Source organism: Branchiostoma lanceolatum, chromosome 2 (genome assembly GCF_035083965.1).
Source record: "Branchiostoma lanceolatum isolate klBraLanc5 chromosome 2, klBraLanc5.hap2, whole genome shotgun sequence".
NCBI lineage: Eukaryota > Metazoa > Chordata > Leptocardii > Amphioxiformes > Branchiostomatidae > Branchiostoma > Branchiostoma lanceolatum.
Genome location: NC_089723.1, coordinates 9,360,461 through 9,382,653, shown reverse-complemented (window position 1 = coordinate 9,382,653; position 22,193 = coordinate 9,360,461). Strand labels below are relative to the sequence as shown.

Here is a 22,193-nt window from a genome sequence, read left to right as displayed (position 1 = left end):
CCTCAACAGATAGGAATGTATGGGGGTCATTTGTATCGACTAAAGGACGGTAATAGCTTTTATTGATCAATTCTCACTAGTGTAATTCCCTCCCCCATGGTGAGTCATACATCACTACGTGCGGCCCCATGGGCAGACCGTGCGGGTACATGGTATTCATCTTGTGTAGAGACTGACTTCCATGGTAATTTAGACCATTATCTAAATGATTTAATGAACTACTACCTCCCAGTTCCACCACCCCACTGCTATCCATAGCCACCCTGTGTCATCGTCTTCTGTGACAGGTGCGCCAAAGGGTAGCTTTAAAGAATGCTTGCAGTTACATGTACAAAAATAAGGTGTGACAGGTCGTTCAGTGTAATATAACCTGCTGCTGCTGCGCCGCGTGTCTGCGAAGCTGGTTTGTTACACCGAAGGATAATTATACCGGCTACAGAGGTTTTGTTTCTTTACTTATATGGTGACCCTAACTGATTACCAATGTGCCAAAACATGAAAATAAGATATATGTATTCAAAGGTCCCACCAGGCCTTCTCGTTATGCTGTGCATCTATATTCAAACATACATACATACAAATATACATACATACAAATGCTGACCAAAACATAACCTTATTCGCGAAAGTAGCTAAGCAATTCATTAAGGTCTTCTTCTGGTACTGTTTAAATGCAACAGCTGCTATTGCCTTCGCCTGGTGGGAAATAATTTCATATACTCGCAGAATGCGGAGAACATTTTCAAGGCACGTGTTTGAGTATGAATACTATCGTATTGTATTGCTAGCTGTCTCTATACTTTCGATGTGTCTGAAATTTGTCGCATATTTCCTGTGTCATGTTTCGTATTATACAGTCTTTCTCGTAGGTTCCACATGAAGTTTCAAATCAGCACTATTATGTAAAGGCAACAATATATATGCTAATGTCGGAAGACTCATAACCAGTTACCAAAGGAGTTCTGTTTGGTTTCTGAGCTCGTTCTATGAGGAAGTAGCAGGAACATGGAGAATCTATTTTGTTATATGATAGACAATATTGTCAATACTCGGGCAAGATCTAGACATAAGACTTTCCCTAATCGAAACAAATTATAATGCTTAAATCTCGAATTCCTTGGTTTACAGTGCAGAGAAGAGACCTTGAGAAGTTACTAGATCCTTTCTTATCTCGACTTTTTTTTTTCATCCAGAGATAAAAGTCAGCATGAACGTGCACAGGTTTAAAACATTCTCCAAGCAGAGCCGGTTTCGGTCGAGAGGGCTAGTTCTAAGTGGCCGCAATTCAAATATTTTCAACGTTTCATTAAAAACGCGGAAACGTTAAAAGAATCGCGGCAATTCCTACGGAAAACTTTGCTTGGAGAATAGTTTCAAAGAAAGAATCTTGTATGTGACGGTGACCTAACTCAGGATAGCCCAAAAAGTTTGACAGCTTCACCAGTATACAAAAGTTACTTTTCTAAAGGAATTTGAATGTCTTGATGTTCTCCTGTTTAAGTATGTGATTTAGGACATTCCAAGAGGGTGACTAGAATAGTCCATTTAAGACTTTACAGAAGAGAAGAAAGGAGAGACTAATGGGTTTAAAAAAAAGGCTAATGTAAAACCTTTTGGGCGTCCTTAAACAGAGAGTGCCACCTCACACGCACAGACACATACTCACAAACACACACATACATACATACGCACACAGACATACACACAAACACACACACACACATACATACGCATACGCACACACCCTCAGGCACACACACACAGACACACACAGAGACACGCACACACACATACATACACACACACGCACACGCTAGTAGATACCCCTTACGTACAGACTTGTACAAATTTGATTTAGCCACTTGATGACATTGAAGTACTACCACCACGGAGATTCCTCCAGTACGGTGGTCCATGATGGATAGATGATGGGTCCATCCATTTTGTAGTTCTTTCGGGAAAACTGGATGAGGTCCCGTGGAACTTCCTCATCAATCCACGCATTGCGACATTGATGCCAGGATGGGATCTCCTTGCGTGGCTTCCCCAGTGAAAGGAATTAGACGTCACGAAATCCCATCCGGCTGATTGACGGTTAAACACTCGTAAAGCTGGGATGAACATGTAGGATGAAGACGGAGTGAAGCGATGGGACACGGTGATTTCTGAGGGCTTACGGCAAACGTTATGAGGGCTGGCATCTGAGTCATGGCAGGGAATGACAAGAACTTCGCAATGAAGAAAGCTTATGCAGTCTGGTACTCGGAGCGAGCGAAGCAATGTTATGACAAAGTTATGGGGACTGACGTCTTCATCTAGGTCTAGATTTGTGTACTGTTATCATTGCAGGGAATGATAAGCCAGTATCTTCGCAATGAATAAAGCTTATGCAGTCTAGTACTAAAAGTACTCGCGTGAAAGGGTCTAGATGATGTGGATTACAATGAACTCTGGTCATTGGCTTGTTACCATCTAGTCACTAACCGTGTAAAATCACCATTTTACTGGGTAGGATTTACCATGGATTTTCAGGTTTAAGCACACGATGCAGGTGTGATAAGACAAAATCCTGAACAAAGTGATTCTGGATATATCTACAGCATGACTTGCCTCCGTAAGATGGCGGACGAGAGCGGTCACGTTACGGGAGCTCTCCGTTCCTTATGTTAGATTGAGTGTCAAAAGCTACATGTAGTGAGCCATCGGGCGATTCTTATAATTCTATATAGTTTTTGTATGTGTACAGTTTTCTGTATCCATTTTTCGAGTCTTTTGGGAGCGTTTTTATCAGTAAAAGGGAGGCAGCACCAAGATGACGCCAAAGAAGACGCCAAGACGCGGCAAGACACCGAGCACAAAGCCATGGAACATCAACTTGAACCAACTTCCCCTGGACCACCCGTTACAAGTACCGTTTACAGTTGTAAGTGGTTAACGGTGACCACCGTTAGCCAGTTATAAGTGGACCAGGAGACGTCTCCTGGCTCTTGAGATACGTCGGTTAACAGTAGGCACAAGCCGGGAGAGATGGGTCACCAAGGCCATAGATAGTGGACTGTAGGAGAAGCCTCGCGATATTTGGGGACGTGACCTCACGAGGGTACAGAACGGTGGCCGGGAAGTGGCCGGGATATTGTGTTTTCAGGCCCGCCGACCGTCCGGATCGATCGCCGTAGGTCGTCCAGCAGCAAAACTCTGCCTGTTCCATGGTGAGGTGAGCAACTTTGGTTCATTTATACCGATTATTTTTATATTGAATGGGCACAGATCCTCGTTAATTTGCAACTAGCTCGAGCTATGCCCGGTGCGTGTTAAAGGGGGAGGGGGGTGCACACATCACCGCGAGTAAAAATAGTATGGTTCTTTTTGGCCCACTGCTGTTGTTACTGGCCTCATTCATAATTTGGCCACGTTCATCCAGATCATACATGTATCAAAAACACAAAAGGTCGGTTTGTAATATTCTAACTGGAGTACGTAAAGTAACACTAACAGACACAGAAGACTAGTCGAATCGACACAGCATCCAGGGTTCGCGGAAAAGGCTGGCCAGGCTACCCTACCAGGCTTAGTATGTTACCCTTTCTGGGCCCCCAGGGGTATGCATAGGGGCTTGGCCTGTAATGGAATTTCCTAGAGGAAAAATGTGTCAATAAGCCCATGGTTGCGACTACACATGCGCAATGTCAAAGGTGAAGACAGGACAGGACAGTATGAATCTCCAAACTTACCACATAGTACCTGGGACTGGGAGATAAATGTGCTAGTACGAGAATGAGATACTGTTAGTTAGTTGGTCAAAATACCGTCAATGCAGAAATGTTCGCGGTGGTTTGATGTTCATGGTTTTTGCGGTGAACTTTCAGCGCGAACTTAAAACCACCGCAAAACTTTTGCCGACTTATGACTGTAGCGCTATTGTTACAAGTGCAAACACTCAATTTTCCCTATACAGTATGTCATTCACATTAAGGGGAAAGCTATAAGCAAATTATAAATAAACTAAAAGATTACAAGAACATCGCTGACACCTGTGTTCCCACCAGAGATTTTGTTTCATGTTTGGGAATCGAAAGGCATTCAATTTCAAATTACTGTAAAGCCTGTTGAATTTCGTCCCTCAAATGCAAGAAGTCATTTTCAGATGATAGGTCATAAAAACCTGTCGTACGACACACCTGTTTAAGCCCGACCATGTTCACATTGGTCGCAAGAAGAGGTCCATAACTTTTGAATGAATTGGTGACATTTTTAGGGCAGCCTTGGATGTGTTGTACAAGATTCCTAGCCTCTACCAGGCTCCGCGAGATCGCTGGGAAAATAGTAGAAATCGGCAAATAGAGTGAAAGTATGCCAGTGGTACTCCGCTATACAGTGAAGCTCATGGACCCTATCTCCGTAGCTAACTCCCTTGGCACACTATTCACTCTATTTGCCGATTTCTACTATTTTCCCAGCCATGTCGCGGAGCCTGGTAGAGGCTACAAGATTCAGCCACTACTAGTACTAGTACATGTACATGTATTGTCATCAAGTCCATGGTCTGATCTCTCATAGCCACACTGGAAATCATATGACATTTGTATCAAACAGTCAAAACCAACGTTGCCAGTGACCTAGGTTTTTGCGGTTACCTCTTTATCGCAAACTTAAAATCATTCTCAACCACCCCCTAGCGAAAAGTGAACTGTCCACTAATGCTTTCCTTATTACTAGTAAGTTATTCCCACTGCAAATTTCAAGCCATTTAGCTTTCCTAGCAGGGTACCTGGGTATTACAGGCACCAAAATACCAAAAATCACCTCTTTTTAAGAAGTGGACTACTCCATGATCATTTGCACCTTTGATATCTGCCCCCAAAATGATTAATAATGATATTGTAACCACCTCCATGCAAGAAGTGTCTATTCTGGAAAAAGCTCCTCCTATCTCTCCTTACAGCAACTAGCTCTTCCTCACCGAATTTCATTCCATTTGGCTTTCATAGCAGTACACGAGTAAAAACAAACTTGGGGCAAAATCATTTTCATCCATCCCCATGCAAGTTGTGGGAACTTCCTGGATCATGCTTATTTCACGGCAAACAGTTCAATACCCTACAGCAACAGACTCATATGGCCATGGCTAGGCCAAGGCAAGCATTCCTGACCATGCCCCTATAGCTAGCCTCTCTGTTGAGTGGTGTTGTACATTGTGCCCTATCTTTAAAACACTTCTGCAAACAGCCCACTTGACCTCTCCAAACTATATCTCACTACAGTCCACGTACTTACAGTTACATGTTACTAGTTTGTGTCAGTAATACTGTAAATTTAGAAATGTTCGCGGTGGTTTTATGTTCATGGTTTTCACGGCAACCGTTTCACCGCAAACATTTTTGTCTAATACTCTGTGGCGTAGGGGTGGATACCGGTTCGCTGGACCTGATTCAGGCCTTTATAACATCCAAAAACCGAGTCCAAAAACCTGAAAGCCAAAAACCTGAGTCCAAAAAAAAAATGAATACAGTACAAATATATTTTTCTATTTTATTTGATGAAAAGTGTTTTGAGTCTACCCTCTGACAAAAAAAGGCATTTAAAATAAGTGCAACATTCAAATATCAAACACGTTGGTTTATCTTGAAAGTCTTCTCACCAAGAAACTTTTATAGTTTTGCTTGTCAGTATTAATTCTCTATGCTTGATATTGGTCTAATAAAACAAAACATCAACTGGACAGGACCAGGTCCAGGTTCAGGTCCCTGGACCTAAACTTGGACTCGGACCTTATTAAGCCGAACCTATATCCACCCCTCCTGTGGCGGTATCATCAGGTATGTGACTACAGTACAGCACTGCTGCAAACTTAAAACCACCGCAAACACTCTATTTTCCCCTTAGCACAAAATTAGAACCATGCAAACTTAAATGCATTCATAGTAACTACTAGACCACCTCCTAGTGGTGAGAAGTAAACCAGTTATTATTGCCTGAGGTACATGTAGGTAGCACAAGGATATGCATTGGCCGGTGAGAAAAACTGTGTTGGCAGAGAAACCTTTCCAGTCCTGACAGCAGAAAAAACTGTCCAGGCTGAAAAGAGGATCTGCATGGGGGTTCCTGGCAACACTTAAAGCTAAATTCAGCAGGTTTAGTTTAATTCAAGAGGATCGACAACGCTTAACAGTGAATTGGTTCACATTCCTATAGAACTGGCAGCGCAGCATCATGAATGGCCCAAGGGTGCAACCATTTTGTAGGGGGGTCTGAGGGCATACTCTCCCAGAAAATCTTAACCCTCTCAAATCTTAACCCTTAATACATGCAAGGAGGTTTATTAAACCTCCTTGATACATGTCGTATCGACATGAGGTGGGGTGCATACGAATCATTCATGACATTCAAGGGTGCAGCCAACCAATGTAGGGGGGTCTGGCATGCTCTCCTATAAAATCCTAACCCTCTCAAATGCAATTCCTTACATTTTGAGACCCAAAGTTTGCATGTTTACTGTGTCGAAACCAAGATAACCAGATGTCCTGTTGTAACTTTTCATAGGGCAATGTTGTCTTTCGACTACGCCTTGCGATTAAAATCTCAGTAATGCTGAAAGAAGAATTCAGGATAACAAATAGCAGGCTATGTAGAATTAATGGCAAAGCCGACTGGCTACGATTAACAGTAAAATAAAAATAGTAGACTATTGTCGATACAGATTTTCATTTTTAGGCGTAGTCAGTATCCCTGATTCTATGCAGGACAGGACACCTCCTCCCCCATGCAGACCCTCTCTTCAGAATGGACAGAGTTTTTTTCTGTCCGGACTGGACAGGATTTTCCACCAACATGAGAAACATTTTTGTTGTTGTTGAAGAAAGCAGAAGAACTATCGAGAAGGGGATGTGGTGTGCTGTATACATTGGTTACCTTCACATGTATGATCTCCTTCATGTTGAACTTAGTCAAGGGGCTTATGTTTTCACAGTCTAATCTTGATTGATCTTATGATGCATAAGAAAAAGCGCATCACTTTATTATTGGTTAATCATATGAACTGTAACCTGCTACGAAAAAACATTATTCTTCCTCCTATGTCTAATCTCATTAGGTCGCCTGCTTGACCAGTGGTATTTAATGAATAATTCACATCCATACATACTGATAGTATCTTTTAAAAGTCTGCAAATATTGTAAGAAAGCTGTAAACTTAACCTAAACATGATCCAGTCCCACAGTATACGTAGTAAGTCCATGATGCAATTGGCCTTGTGACCCACAAAACACAGCACTGTTTCATCCTGAAGTCAGCAAAACATTATTAAGTTAATTGCTTCGGGCTCTAAGAACTCAAAATCAGTGTTGTTCTATATCTGACTTCAAAATTTCAAACAAGTAATTCATCAAATAAAGTACAATAAAAGGTTGTATTCCTTTTTCTGATACTTAGATTTCAAAAAATATTCTATATACTATAGTACAAACCCTACATGTAGGTGCACCAGTAAGAAATAAGGTGTATAGCTCCAATTTTGAGTGCACAAAGGTGCACATGCACCCACTGTTTCAAGCCCTGTATAGCCATAGGCAGTATAGATGGAATGTGTGTGTGTGTGTGTGTGTGTGTGTGTGTGTGTGTGTGTGCTGACATATTTAGATCAGAGTGTCTCATGAGTGAGGAGTCCCAGGGACATGTGTGTGTGTGTGTGTGTGTGTGTGTGGGAGTGCTGACATATTCAGATCAGAGTTTCTGATGAGTGAGGAGTCCCAGGAACATATGTGTGTGTGTGTGTGCAGACATATTTAGATCAGAGTTTCTGATAAGTGAGGAGTCCCAGGGACATGTGTCAAAAACTTAACTTATGACTGCTTAGACTACACTCTGTTGTGTATTAGGTATCTATTGTTGTCACGAGACATTATATACATTGCACTCATCCTATGTATTTTTGTACATACTATAAGCACTAGGAAAAAGACAATGCATTGTCTTTATTAACCCAACCTTCACCTTTTTGTTCTTGTTGTTTCTATAGGGGCTGACAATATTCAACCCAGACAGAGCATCAATGCCCTGTCCTCATGAGATGGCAGTGAGTGAGAAGCTGACAGTGCAACAATGGATAACCTGCAATCTGCATGGAAGAGTCATGTATCAACACCAACCAAGTCCTAGTTTTTTTAGAATGCATTGAGTCTGTCAAACAGCTAGTAAAAGTTTACACATGTATGAATCCTTCCTGCAATTTCAATTCCCATTGCACTGTAGACATGTATGTAATTATTACAATGGCAATGACTCTGATCCACATGCTTTTAAAATCACGCCTCAATCCAAAAAACCTCATTAGATTAAAAATGTAGTAGAAAATGCCCCCGTTTTGCATGTCTCTTATATGTAACTTATACATATTCCAGGACTACATATGCTGTCAGTAAGTGTAATTGTCCACGTCTTTGACAGTTGTTTGTGCCCATGCATGTATTTCTATATGCAATAATACAGTACATAACCAATTTGAATTGCATTGAATTGTCGTTTTCCTCTTTAGTCTTTGTTTGACTGTTATCATAACACATATTGGTATATTCCAAAGTCAATCCATACACGGAGGGTGACCCAGGAAAAAGCATGTCAGTGGCACCTCAGGCATAACTGATTAAACAAGGAAGCCATGCTCTCTGTTGTTTTCTATATTCTGTCAAATATTCCATTGAACAGCTTCAGAATGTAAGGTAGCTGCAGGGGCGTTAGGATAAATTGTGTGTTTTAGATGCTCTGTTGAACATGTATAGGTATCTGAGCAGTTCCTGATTAATTGATTTCAAGCTGTGTGCATTTTGTGATCTATTCACTTCAAACTGATGTGGTCATTGCCAATGTCAGATGTATGTGCTGAGACCTAATGTGAGTCTTGCCTTGTAATACCGACTCATTACTGTAACAAGTACATGTTGAGGGTAACAAGATGTTGATATGATCTGGATAATCTAGATTGCTTAATCTTTCCATATCAGTTTATTACAAAGTGTTATGCATGAGTCTAAGTTACCCTTGTTATGCACATGTACATAAAAAGTACAAACACAAACACTTTTCTATGTAAAAAGTTGTTGATATGGGATTCATTTTTTGTTGCTTTATTCTGTAAAAAGTTGTTGATATGGGATTCATTTTTTGTTGCTTTATTCTACTGCAGTCAAGTTAGCATAAAATAAACTGTGGTCTTCGAACATAACATGTGCTTCTGGAGTTTAAGTCAATAAAGCCAGCAGGATTTTAAAGACGATTCAGATGTTTTTATCTTTTCATGTAATCTATAGTTATCTACAATACTCAAAACAAAGCCACAATATGCATATATATATTTATTGAAGTTGTAATGTTTTTGGATAAGTCATACTAAAAGGAGTCCTAAACTCTAGAAGGGAGTGTTATTTTCCACTAGATTATGTATCAATGAATACATAATCAGCCGACTTTGTACAGAATTCAGACCCTACCCATGGATTCCCTATACGTATTCCCACTTCCTTCATGGTGAATATTTTTAGCATAAATAAGGGGGGCTAAGCACAATCATAAGGCCAGTTGTTAATAAGATATAAAGGCACATATAACAAGACCTTTCTTAGCCCCCCTGACATTCTTTTATCACGCCATGAATGTACATTGTATCACGAAAGTTCATAAAAAGAATGGCAGAGGAAGTGGAAAAATATAGCTTCTGGTTATGGACCAGAAGGAGAGGAAAGGCCTGGGGGAAGAAGGAGGCAGCATAAGTCTAAAAACGAAGAGGCTTAAGGAGCAGCAGTGAGGCAGGGTGGAGACGTCCTCCCTGTCGTCCCCCCATCCTGAGGGCGTACAAGGGTACGTGGGGGATATAACCTCCTTTGAGGGACGAAACGTTTGAGGGGCCTCTGGCTGAAGATCACAGCTGACTCCTTGGTGCTGAAAAGCACGTCAAGTGGCACGAGTTACCTGGCAGGTGACAATCAAATCATCCTGTACTTCCAGTGAAAAGAAAATAGAGGATCACGTGGGGAATTTAGTAGAATACTGAATGCTTTTTGATGCGCACGGGACTAGTGGGTACTTATATATTGTAATAAGTATTCGTTTTTTACTTCGAAACATTATCATCTATTGGTAAATAACTCCCCCCCCCCTGGAATTTAGGACTCCTTTAATCTTCTGACATTGTACAGGGCTTGAAAGCGTTGCTTGTTTTATCTCGCCTATAGAACAAAAATGATTTCTTTCAAATTCGGCTGGCATATTTCTATATGCTCATGCTAATTTTGTAACTGAGATCATATTTCGTTAATGAAAGTCTTTAACATATTTCATGTAAGCGTCCAGAAAGTGATACAACATGAAAGGTTGTTTTGCAGACTCCCATGGAAAATAATGTCTATGCACTACAAGTACTGTACATTGAAATCTATAGTTCTGGACTGAAAAGATAAATCGTAGGTTGTTTGTAAATATATGCAATCAAACGCACTTAAAAGGCTATTGGACGAATGAAATATCGATAGACATTTTTTACTATTTTTTAAACTTTTTTTGGAAGGTTATCTGACGAATGAAAGGTTTTTAACTCGGCAGAAGACGACAAAAACACTTTCTGTCGGGTCCATTTTGCAGTTCTAACGTTTGTCGCTAGGATGAAATAAATCGTTTTGTTTGGCCAATATCTTCAAGCAGAAAAGCGGAACAGCAAATCTACTGACAGCACAGATAGATCAGCATATCAACTTACTTTTGTGAAAGTTTCATGGAAAAATATTATTTCCTTCTTGTTTTATAAAGGAAAACGCACTTTCGTTAGTTGCGGTAGGACATCAAGCTAGAAAGTCCCCCCGGAAGATGGTAGGTGGAACGCGGCCTAGCTTTGCTCGAGACCGGAAAATCTTCAATTTCATATCTCACCTAGAATACAACGGATTTCTTTGAAATTTGGATGACATATTCATGAAAGCTTACTTAGGCATTGTATGGATTCCAAAGCGATAAGTACAATTGGTTATGGAGTAATTAACAGTTGATATTTTGACCATAGATCATATATTCCTGTCACTAGTGCCAAATAAAACTTCGCATTTCTCCTGAAAAATTGAGTGCAAACACTCAGCAAGGTAGTGCTAATACCACTGAAATGTCCTTGACAGAGTTATATTGATAATATGTCTATTGCACGATGTAGATCCCTAACGCTACATCATTTTTCTAATATGCCGCACTTTTTAGATTGGGAATTTTGACCGTGCCCCTAAACGACGATAGATTAATGGCCTATATCTTCAAGCAGAAAAGCGCAACAGCAAAACTACCAACAGCACAGATAGATCAGCATATCAACTTACTTTTGCGAAAGTTTCATGGAAAAATATCCTTTCCTTCTTGTTTTATAAAGGAAAACGCACTTCGGTGAGTTGCGGTAAAAAATCAAGCTAGAGAAGTCCCCCCGGAAGATAGCAGGTGGAACGCGGCCTAGCTTTGCGCGAGACTGGAACATTTGGGTTTCATATCTCACTTAGAATACAACGGATTTCTTTGAAATTTGGATGACGTATTAATGAAAGCTTACTTAGACATTGTATGGATTCCCAACGGATGAACGCAATTGGTTATGTAGTTACTAGCAGTTAAATTTCCGATAATAAATCATACATTTCTAGCAGAAATAACAAATAAAACACATTTCTCCTGTAGGATTTCATATCTCGCCTTGAACAAAATCTACTTCTTTGGTTCAGGGCGGCCCCTACGTATACCTTATGTTTATATCATTAAAATGTACATTTCTGTGACCGGCATGTCTGGACAGACTCAATGACACCTTTGTTGGGAAAATTCGTTAACGTCTTCGAAATTATCAAAAATCTAATTTTTCATTCAGGGGGGCCCCCCTAGAGTTTATTTCATGAAAATGTACATTTCTGTGACCGGCATGTCTAGACAGACTCAATGACATCTTTTTTTGGCAAATTCGTTAACGTCTTCGAAATTCACAAAAATCTGATTTTTCATTCAGGGGGCCCCCCTAGAGTTTATTTCATTAAAATGTACATTTCTGTGACCGGCATGTCTGGACAGACTCTATGACACCTTTGTTGGGCAAATTCGTTAACGTCTTCGAAATTCACAAAAATCTGATTTTTCATTCAGGGGGCCCCCCTAGAGTTTACTAGTATTTCATTAAAATGTACATTTCTGTGACCGGCATGTCTGGACAGACTCTATGACACCTTTGTTGGGCAAATTCATTAACGTCTTCGAAATTCACAAAAATCTGATTTTTCATTCAGGGGGCCCCCCTAGAGTTTACTAGTATTTCATTAAAATGTACATTTCTGTGACCGGCATGTCTGGACAGACTCAATGACACCTTTGTTGGGCAAATTCGTTAACGTCTTCGAAATTCACAAAAATCTGATTTTTCATTCAGGGGGGCCCCCCTAGAGTTTATTTCATTAAAATGTACATTTCTGTGACCGGCATGTCTGGACAGACTCAATGACACCTTTGTTGGGCAAATTCGTTAACGTCTTCGAAATTCACAAAAATCTGATTTTTCATTCAGGGGGGCCCCCTAGAGTTTATTTCATTAAAATGTACATTTCTGTGACCGGCATGTCTGGACAGACTCAATGACACCTTTGTTGGGCAAATTCGTTAACGTCTTCGAAATTCACAAAAATCTGATTTTTCATTCAGGTGGTCCCCCTAGAGTTTATTTCATTAAAATGTACATTTCTGTGACCGGCATGTCTAGACAGACTCAATGACACCTTTGTTGGGTAACATGGTTGATATATAAAACTTTGCACAATGCACACAGAAGACATTCGAAAAGACGATGGAAACAAGATAGCAAATGGGTGCAGCTTTAATGACAAATGCATTGTGGTATATGTAACATAATATATCATGAAGATACATTCTTGGAAGAAGAGTACCTAAAGTATATGTATTTGATGTAGTACCTGCAGAATATTCAATAGGCAATATTACTTGTACCTGGTCTCCAGACTCCAGAGCCATGCAAACATTACTTGTGCCCTCACATGGTCTCCATATCAGTATATTCTACCAGTGCTGCATGGAGCCTTACCTAGTGCCTCAGTAGCATGGTATATTTCCTGGTCATGTGTCCTATATGCTGTAGGAGGCACACCAGCATTACATAATCTTCTGTACAGTAGTAAGAGAAAATCAAGATTAAGCCTGTGCTTACCCATGTACACAACTGGTGTGCTATATCTAAACCGGTATAGTACATTACCGATGCTCTTAGAGCCATACCAACATTACCTGTTAGGTGTTGTTGAGTCCCAAGAGCCACACCAATATAATCTGGAAGTTGCCTTACCTATTCCCCAGATCTAAGAACCATGCAAATCTTACCTGGGATACATCAGCCAGTCTTTAGAACCTAGAGTCAAACAAATAGCTAAAAAGCTGTCCTTGACAGTAACTGTTTACTAGCCATTTAATAGAAAAATCATGTTAGATACACACTCATGACTCAAATATCTATTGTATATATATAAAATTCACATGACCTTAAATTCTACATGTAAAAACTAAACTACTGTTAGCATTTTTGGCTATAATGTCAGAACCAAGGGATAGAAGTACCCAACCTTCTGGGACATTTTTATATAAAATGTCACACTATATGCATGTCTATTATCAAAGTGTATAGGACCATTTGAACTATAAAGTAAAAAATGGGTAGGGTTGTAACGAAAATCAACAAATATTTGACCATCTGTTGGGCATGTTGTTACTTTCAAAACAAGTATCCAATATGGGTCCAGACCAGCTCTTAAAGTTCAGTTTTACAGCTTATATAGTTCTCTATTCACAGGGTGTATGTATACATGTGGGGAAGTGTTTGTCCATTGAAAGTTCTTGGAGGGGGTGACATTTTCTTTAAAAAGATGCCAGAATTAAACTTTGCCCATCAGGAGGCCATATATATTAGCTATATGTCACAGTAGAGATTGCAATCCAGGACAATCGGCGACTGTCCTAGGACAGATTACGATCGGAGTCTGTCCTAGAACCTACAATTATACTACCGGCAGTAAAGATAGCGATCACAATCTGTCCTGATAACAAACAGTGATTCTACTTGGAGAAATTCTGATAACCATTAGATCATGCTTTGGAAAATATAATTAATCATTGCACAACATTTCAATCAGTTTTAGCACACTACCTACATTCACAATTACTATTCTAGGTGAATAAGTTCATATTTCATAACGGATAAATTCCATGTATGTTTACTGACAAAGAAATTTCTCATCAAGTTATGAAAAGGTTAATAATCGGTGAAAGATATCAATTGGAAGGTGATCAAACAAAGCAAATTTTGAGGTCTCAAGATGTTACTCAGTGTCTCACCTTTTCAGTACATTTTACTAGTCATATACCAAATCTATTCTCCACACAAATATAGACTATTCCAAAATCACCCCATTGCTAAAATGTACTATTCCCAATCACAACATGTGCAAACTTCAAGGGGTATGTACAGGAGAGATAGACTCTGATGATCTCGGTTGCAATCTGTCGTTAGTAGAATCACCGATTGTCCTGAATCGCAATCTCTACTATGACATCTACTCCTACAAATGTGGTTACTGTCTTTTCTATAGAGTATCTCTACAGGGGCTGGCTGTAGATTCTGGCCAGCTGGATATGATATTGCCCCCATATTGGGTATGCTGTCCACCAGTTTCTGTAGAATATATACTCCACTACTGTATAAAGTGGTGCGATGACCTAATGGTAGAGTGTTCACCTTACACACAGTAGGTGTTGAGTACAATCACCGGCCGTACATACTGCTTTTTCAGCTTAGCACTCAGCAAATGGGTATGGAAGTTGCGCACAACATCACTACCAGCGGACTAGTCCCCGCTGCAGAGACTTGCACAAAGTTGTGTGGCCCAAGGACTGCGAATCGGAGATGGGCGCACCATAGGCTCCAAGAGGCGTGGGAGGACTGTAACTTTAACTAACTGTAAAGCTTGAATTTGATGGGGGAGGGGGGCAGATATAGCCGACAATAGGTACTGCCTGTAAGTAACTGTACATACTACAATTGCTGCAGTTGGAATTACAGGCTGTAGCTAATTGCCCTTTTGAGAACAAGGTCAACATTTCAAGTTCACCAGCCTTTCAGCCGCAAATATCATCTTACAACATAATAATTATAATGTTAACTAGTGGTACATGTAGTTCCGTAACCGATGGTACAATTGTCTTCATAGGGGCCTACAATCCACCTCACCTCCCAGCCTAGCTGTGGAGATTGTTTTCAGCCTGTAGCATTTTGCATACGACCACTGTTATAGAGCAGCTGCTCTGAAGACAATGGATATTCAACAGGGGCACTGGACAAAAATCCAGTGAAGTGCACTGTATGCAGAAATATTAGCGGTGGTTTTATGCTTGTGGTTTTTTGCAGTGGCTGCTTCACTGCGACCATTTCTGTCTTCTGCTGACCTACCCCTTGTCTTAGTGGTACATGTATGTTACTAGTATTATACATTGTACAGATGTTTTTGAGGCACCTGTTAACAAGGCACAAATAGAACACAGACCCGATCTTCGAACATTGAATACAGATTTATTAAGAATATCAAGCCAAGTTAAAGGCTTAATTTACAGTACTATTCCTTGACAGCTTTTTTTTGTTGCAAAAAAGTCACTTTTTAACAATGATCACACAAGCACTGCCAAAAGCAACTGGTCTGCCCATCTGTAGCATCCTTGTCTTGTTATGGTTTCCGACTGGCTGTCTGTAAAGGCGCCAATACTAGTGTTTTTGCTACTTTATAGTATCTATATGCGACTACATACATGTATACTGAGTAGCGCCATCGCGAAATCAAAACCCCCGCTAACACTCCATTTTCAACCTACCACAAAATTAAATCACCGCAAACTTAAGTCCATTTACAGTACTATTTCTGATCTGCCTGTGATTCTACATGTGACGTCTAGTTGCAGCAGTTGTCCTTTGATGTACTTCCCAGGCCTCTTGGGATATCTCTTTCCAATGAAGCTGCAAGACAGAACAAATGTAACTTGTAAGTTACAACTAGATAGCAGTAGATACATAAATCAAATTGCAAGGTACTGGACTATGACAACAGGCGTGAATACATGTACATGTACAGATACATTGTTAAATAAATGTACTAGAATAGCAAACAGACTAATAAATGAAGGAGACTCTGCACATAAACTTCCCATGATCAGAAATGATCCCCAAATTATGCTGTCGCAGTGCACTTCGAATGAACCTCCAAAATCTTGAGCATCATGAGTAAAACATCAGGGCAGGCCCCCAGGGACACGAATGGGTCCAATATTTTCAAAATTGGAAAGAATTCAAGAATGCAGTCAGAAGCTCTATCATGCAATTCATGTAAACTGATCATGTACATATGCAAGTTAGTACTTAGTACAAGTGTACCATGAGTAGTGCATTTACACATGGAATGCTATAAAACTATTTGAGTGCACCCACATTTAAAATTAGTGCACAGCGATATAGGGAGCACAAAAGTGCACGTGCATCCAGCACTAAGTATTTCGAGCCCTGGTGTGTGTGTGTGTGTGTTTGTGTGTGTGTGTGTGTGTGTGTGTGTGTGTGTGTGTGTGTGTGCGTGTTTGTACAATGTATATAGCTCACAGGCAGTACTAGTATAGCCTACTACCTACCTACCTACCTACCTACCTACCTACCTAGTCCCTTGACCTCTGGGTTGTTGGGGGGACAAGATAGCAGTAAAGATGGAGATCTGTCTACTATAGTCACAGGGAAGAATACAATTTATGAGCTAATCCAAGATCAGGGTATGCCAATAGCTTGCTGCGTCATTATAGCATTCTTACTATGGTGAATGTGAACAGGGCAACAGTTTGTCTACAACTTAGTACAAGCATAAGGTGTTGTCTGTACCCCCGGCCCCCATGCATGGAGGCCCCATTGATGTGATACTATAATAGCTACATATCATATACATTTCATTCAAAGCAAGGTTATAGGCAGCCTATACTGTAATTCGTTTCTTTTACTTTTACTGTAACTTTATGTTCACTATTTCAACGGTTATCTCTCTATGTACAGTGAACTTATCATCACCGTGTGTAATCGTTTATGATTCCTTCACACATCCTGTCTGTAAAACACTTGCCACGTGCACCACCGTGAAGTTAAAGTTCAGTGAAAACTATTTTCCTTACCCTGAAATATTTTGCTACCATGAAGTTGATTGAATATAAAGTGAATTAATATTACAGTAACCTCCTTGTTCAAAGTAAATTCATCCACATTTGAATGTACAGTACATGTACATCATCAAAGTGCTGCCCCTTCCTTGAGATTCTTAAAAGAGAAGCTTTTTTAATCATTAATGATCACCATTCTCAAGTTCAGCAACATACATCAATGGGTGATTGATTGAATTTTATCACAAACCTGTCAAAAGTGTCATAACATTCCCCTAAGGCTGAACAACTTTCTTGTTTCGTATCTGATATGGAATAAATGATATCCAGAATTTTCCATAGTTGTTGCTTTTAGTTTTACTTCCAATTTCCTATTGAGGCCATCCTAACGTAGGCTGTAACTTGAAATTGCCGACAGACTCCTTGCCAAATACTACTGCAACATTTGCGGAAAAAGGCAGGCTAGCCTGCCAGGCCAGGCTACCCTGCCAGACTACCCTTTCTGGACCTTAAGGCTCTGCATGGGGATTTTGCGCATAGTAGAATTTTCAAAAGGAAAAACTGGGTCAATAGCAATCCCAGCTGAGGGTGAATTGGACAGAAGGGCAACAGCGTATGAACTATGATATTGCTGTTGGGCGGGGGGTGGGGGTGGGGATGTGGTGCTGAAGGAAAAGCCGTTTGAAACAAATTCCAAGACTTAGCATACAATAGAATATACCGGTCAACAAATATTAAGACTGAAGGGGAGGACCTTTGTTTACCAAAACAACAAATTCAAAACATGCATATGGCTTTGTGCATTTCTCTGTGGGTTAACATGTGTGAATGTGTTTTCACAATGTATACATAGTGTTGTTTGTGCTGTTATTTCTTTCATTGCTCTCTCTCTGCAATTATAGATATATAATATTAATAAGCCCATTCACGGTTGCGACTACGCATGTGCAGTGTCAAAGGTGAAGGCCCCTGGCTTGTAAACAGTACTCCTATCAACGTTGTCTATATTTGCATAACAACGTCCAGAAGGGTTTTGTTTACGTCTCATGGGACTTCACCTTTGACATTGCGCATGTGTAGTCGCAACCATGGGCTTATTGACACATTTTTCCTCTAGGAAATTCCATTACAGGCCAAGCCCCTATGCATACCACTGGGGGCCCAGAAAGGGTAACATACTAAGCCTGGTAGGGTAGCCTGGCCAGCCTTTTCCGCGAACCCTGGATGCTGTGTCGATTCGACTAGTCTTCTGTGTCTGTTAGTGTTACTTTACGTACTCCAGTTAGAATATTACAAACCGACCTTTTGTGTTTTTGATACATGTATGATCTGGATGAACGTGGCCAAATTATGAATGAGGCCAGTAACAACAGCAGTGGGCCAAAAAGAACCATACTATTTTTACTCGCGGTGATGTGTGCACCCCCCTCCCCCTTTAACACGCACCGGGCATAGCTCGAGCTAGTTGCAAATTAACGAGGATCTGTGCCCATTCAATATAAAAATAATCGGTATAAATGAACCAAAGTTGCTCACCTCACCATGGAACAGGCAGAGTTTTGCTGCTGGACGACCTACGGCGATCGATCCGGACGGTCGGCGGGCCTGAAAACACAATATCCCGGCCACTTCCCGGCCACCGTTCTGTACCCTCGTGAGGTCACGTCCCCAAATATCGCGAGGCTTCTCCTACAGTCCACTATCTATGGCCTTGGTGACCCATCTCTCCCGGCTTGTGCCTACTGTTAACCGACGTATCTCAAGAGCCAGGAGACGTCTCCTGGTCCACTTATAACTGGCTAACGGTGGTCACCGTTAACCACTTACAACTGTAAACGGTACTTGTAACGGGTGCCTGGACGAATCCTTGTCTTATGACTACGAAGACCAAGGCAAAACCCGGTTATGTGGTGTTAAACTGAGATCGAACCAGTTAGACAAGTGGGTGGCGGCTCACAAGGACGCGTTTGACGACAACTTTCAAACCTCCAAGGAAACAGCCGTTACTTGGAAAAGTTCGCCGGGGATCTCAAGCGTGTCGATTCAGACCACCTCAGCTACAAGGAAGGCAGGTAATCGAGTCCTATTTGTACACTTTTATCATAAAAAACAGGGTTTGTTGGTCCAGGGACACTGCACGAAGTGGTGGGTGGACAACTTATATCCCGAACTTGTCAACATCATGAACTCCCAGCAAACGAGGTCATCAATTAAAGATGGCACCCAACGGGTCAGGAACGCCTTAGACAAATTCCCGACTGTGCCACTGTATCCAACAACACCCAAGCAAACTTTGAGTACTGATGTCTGTGACACGCCAACTTTGTCGAGGGATATCAATCCCCGAAATCTGCTAGATCTAGAGAAACCCGACAGTAACGAAGTCGAAGAAGAAGAAGAATAGATCTCGTCTAAAAATGGCCCCAAAGACGACGGCGATACTGTCAAGAACAAGGTGACGCCAGAGTCTACAGGTAGCTGTGACTCGGCTTTTGGAGAACTACAAAATCAATTCGTTGGTTTTGTCCAAAACTTCAACACACTGAAGGATGACCTGATCTCTAAAGATAACGAAAGAGATCTAGCCCATGCCCACACGCTAAAACACCTGACGGCACTGGTAGAATCGACAAAGAAATCTCTAGAGGTTCACATCAAAAAGTCTATCTCCAAACTGCAAAATGATCTATCAAAGGCGCAAAGAGACATTGTTCTACAGAGGGAGAAGCTAGCACAAGAGGCAACCGTCACAAGGGGTTTATGGGAGGAAAGGATTCGTAGCATGTCCTGTAAAGTTGATTCACTATCGGCTTCAAACGCAGATCTTCAAGAATTCATAAAAAAACAGGACTCAGAAATCAACGAACTAATCGACAGATTGAAAGAATTGGAACACATGCTGGGATCTTGCCACCGCAAGTGGACAACACAAGAATCCGCCGTACTACAGACAGCACGTCCTCAACATAACAACAGAACCGGCGCCGACTCGAACAATGTCACCTTTCCAGCCAACAATGAAGCGACAACCGTGAACCAGGAAGACGCCGCCAACTCACACGATGATACCACTTCACATGATAATGATACAACAACTGTGAATAAGGGAGACAAGAATACTGTAGACAGGCATCCATTGACAAAAATCGCACAAATATGCGACCAGCTGCTAGACCGAACAATACACAGAACAATGATGTTCAAGTAAGAATCTTTGCAGATTCCCTGTTCAGGGACGTAGACCCTGATCGCGCCTTCCAAGGGAGGTCGGCTATGCTGCACACAAACAGCACCGTCACAGCCGCCACCGGACTCATCAGGAACATGACAGATCTAACGACTGAAACCGTGATCCTTCACGTCGGCTCAAATGACCTCGACAACACAAAAGATCACAAAGACTCTGTTCGTAATACAGTCCAAAAAACCCGCGAACTTCTCGATACAACTAGACGCTCTTTCCCAAATGCCCAAGTTGCAATATCTCAGGTGCTACAGAGAGGGCCTAACCAAACCTCAGTTCTTAATAAGAACATTAGAGACTACAATCAAGAGATGCTTAACATATCAAAAACATCGAACCTCATCTACATCAAACACAAGAAGCTTACACAGGATAGAAATCTCTACTTATCAGACCAGATTCACTTAAACCCCAGAAGTGGCACCAAACACCTGGTCGCCGATGTTAAACACACACTTGCTGCACCGTCCAGACCAACTACAGGATCACACGTTCAACAGTCTTCCATGATGAACCCACAACGCGCACGTGGGTACGGCGACTTCAACCGTCATGTCCCGCAGTGGTTCCAACCCGCCCTCCCGAGAAGTGACACCTACGGCCCGGCCTGGGGACGGAGTCAACCCACCTTCCCCGTACACAGCAGTGCTGCGCCGACCGGAGGGAGAACCAGGAGTCAACACACCAGGCCCAACGCGAACACTGTTCCACTCGGACCGAGGATCCCGTCTCATCAGCCCTCTACAGTGAACCAGACGGCAGGATCGAGAACACAAGCGGGCGGATCTCTACAAGTCGCGAAACCAACTTCACCTACAACGCTGCAACTGGGAACTCTCAAACAGCTCAAACCAACATGGAAGCAAGTTGGAAAAAACATTCGCAAAGCCTGGTACGCTCTGATCTCTTAGTTTGTACTGTGGTTTCATCTATACTACCGAGGTAAAAACACATTTTCTTTTCTTGAAAGTTGAAGGGAGGTGGTGATGATTGTTGATATTTGATCATACTGGTTATAATTGTATTAGATACGTAGCTTTGGATTTTATTTGATTGTTATATTTTCCCCTTACTATACGGCTAGCTCCATGTAGCTTTTACACATTCTTCTAATAACTTGGAAATGGCCAAAAAGTCCGCATTGACCTTTTCAACTTGGAACATTCAAGGGAGTTGCTGCAGAAAATTCAGTGATTCCGAATTCCTTTTCCACGTTGATAAAAGCGACGTGATATGTATTCAAGAAACGTGGTTAGATAGTTTCGTAGACTTTAATTTATTAGGTTATAGTATTTTTAGTAATAATAGAACAAGGAACAAAAGAGCTAAGCGAAATTCTGGAGGAGTTGCAATTATTTTCAAGAGTTCATTCCAAAAGGGCATTACAAAACTTGACAGTAGCTCACCTGACTCTATCTGGTGCAAGTTTGACAAACAGTTTTTTGGCCTTATAAACGATTTGTATCTCTGTAACATTTACATTCCCCCTGAATCATTTCCCAAATCTTCTCAAATTGATCCTTTTGATACATTGTCTAGCGATATTTACAAATTCTCCAATTTAGGGGACATTGTTATTTTAGGTGATCTAAACGCCAGAACAGGAGCAATTACAGAAACATACTTTAATACTGATCTCCCAGATGTAATTACAGCGGACGTAGTCGCTAGTTTTAAAGATAGAAATAATAGAGATGTTAAAGTTAA

At 41.2% G+C, this 22,193-nt stretch overlaps 2 long non-coding RNA genes across 2 annotated transcripts; one reads left to right on the top strand and one right to left on the bottom strand.

Moving 5' to 3' along the window:
- Positions 1 to 2,899: 2,899 nt before the first annotated feature.
- LOC136427393 (uncharacterized) lies at positions 2,900 to 9,269 on the top strand. The gene is made up of 2 exons (XR_010754417.1): positions 2,900 to 3,214; positions 8,016 to 9,269. It is a non-coding gene; the product is annotated as an uncharacterized lncRNA (long non-coding RNA).
- Positions 9,270 to 15,612: 6,343 nt separating this feature from the next.
- Positions 15,613 to 19,098, bottom strand: LOC136427392 (uncharacterized). The gene is made up of 2 exons (XR_010754416.1): positions 18,779 to 19,098; positions 15,613 to 16,070 (listed from the first exon to the last, which is right to left on the bottom strand). It is a non-coding gene; the product is annotated as an uncharacterized lncRNA (long non-coding RNA).
- Positions 19,099 to 22,193: the final 3,095 nt, after the last annotated feature.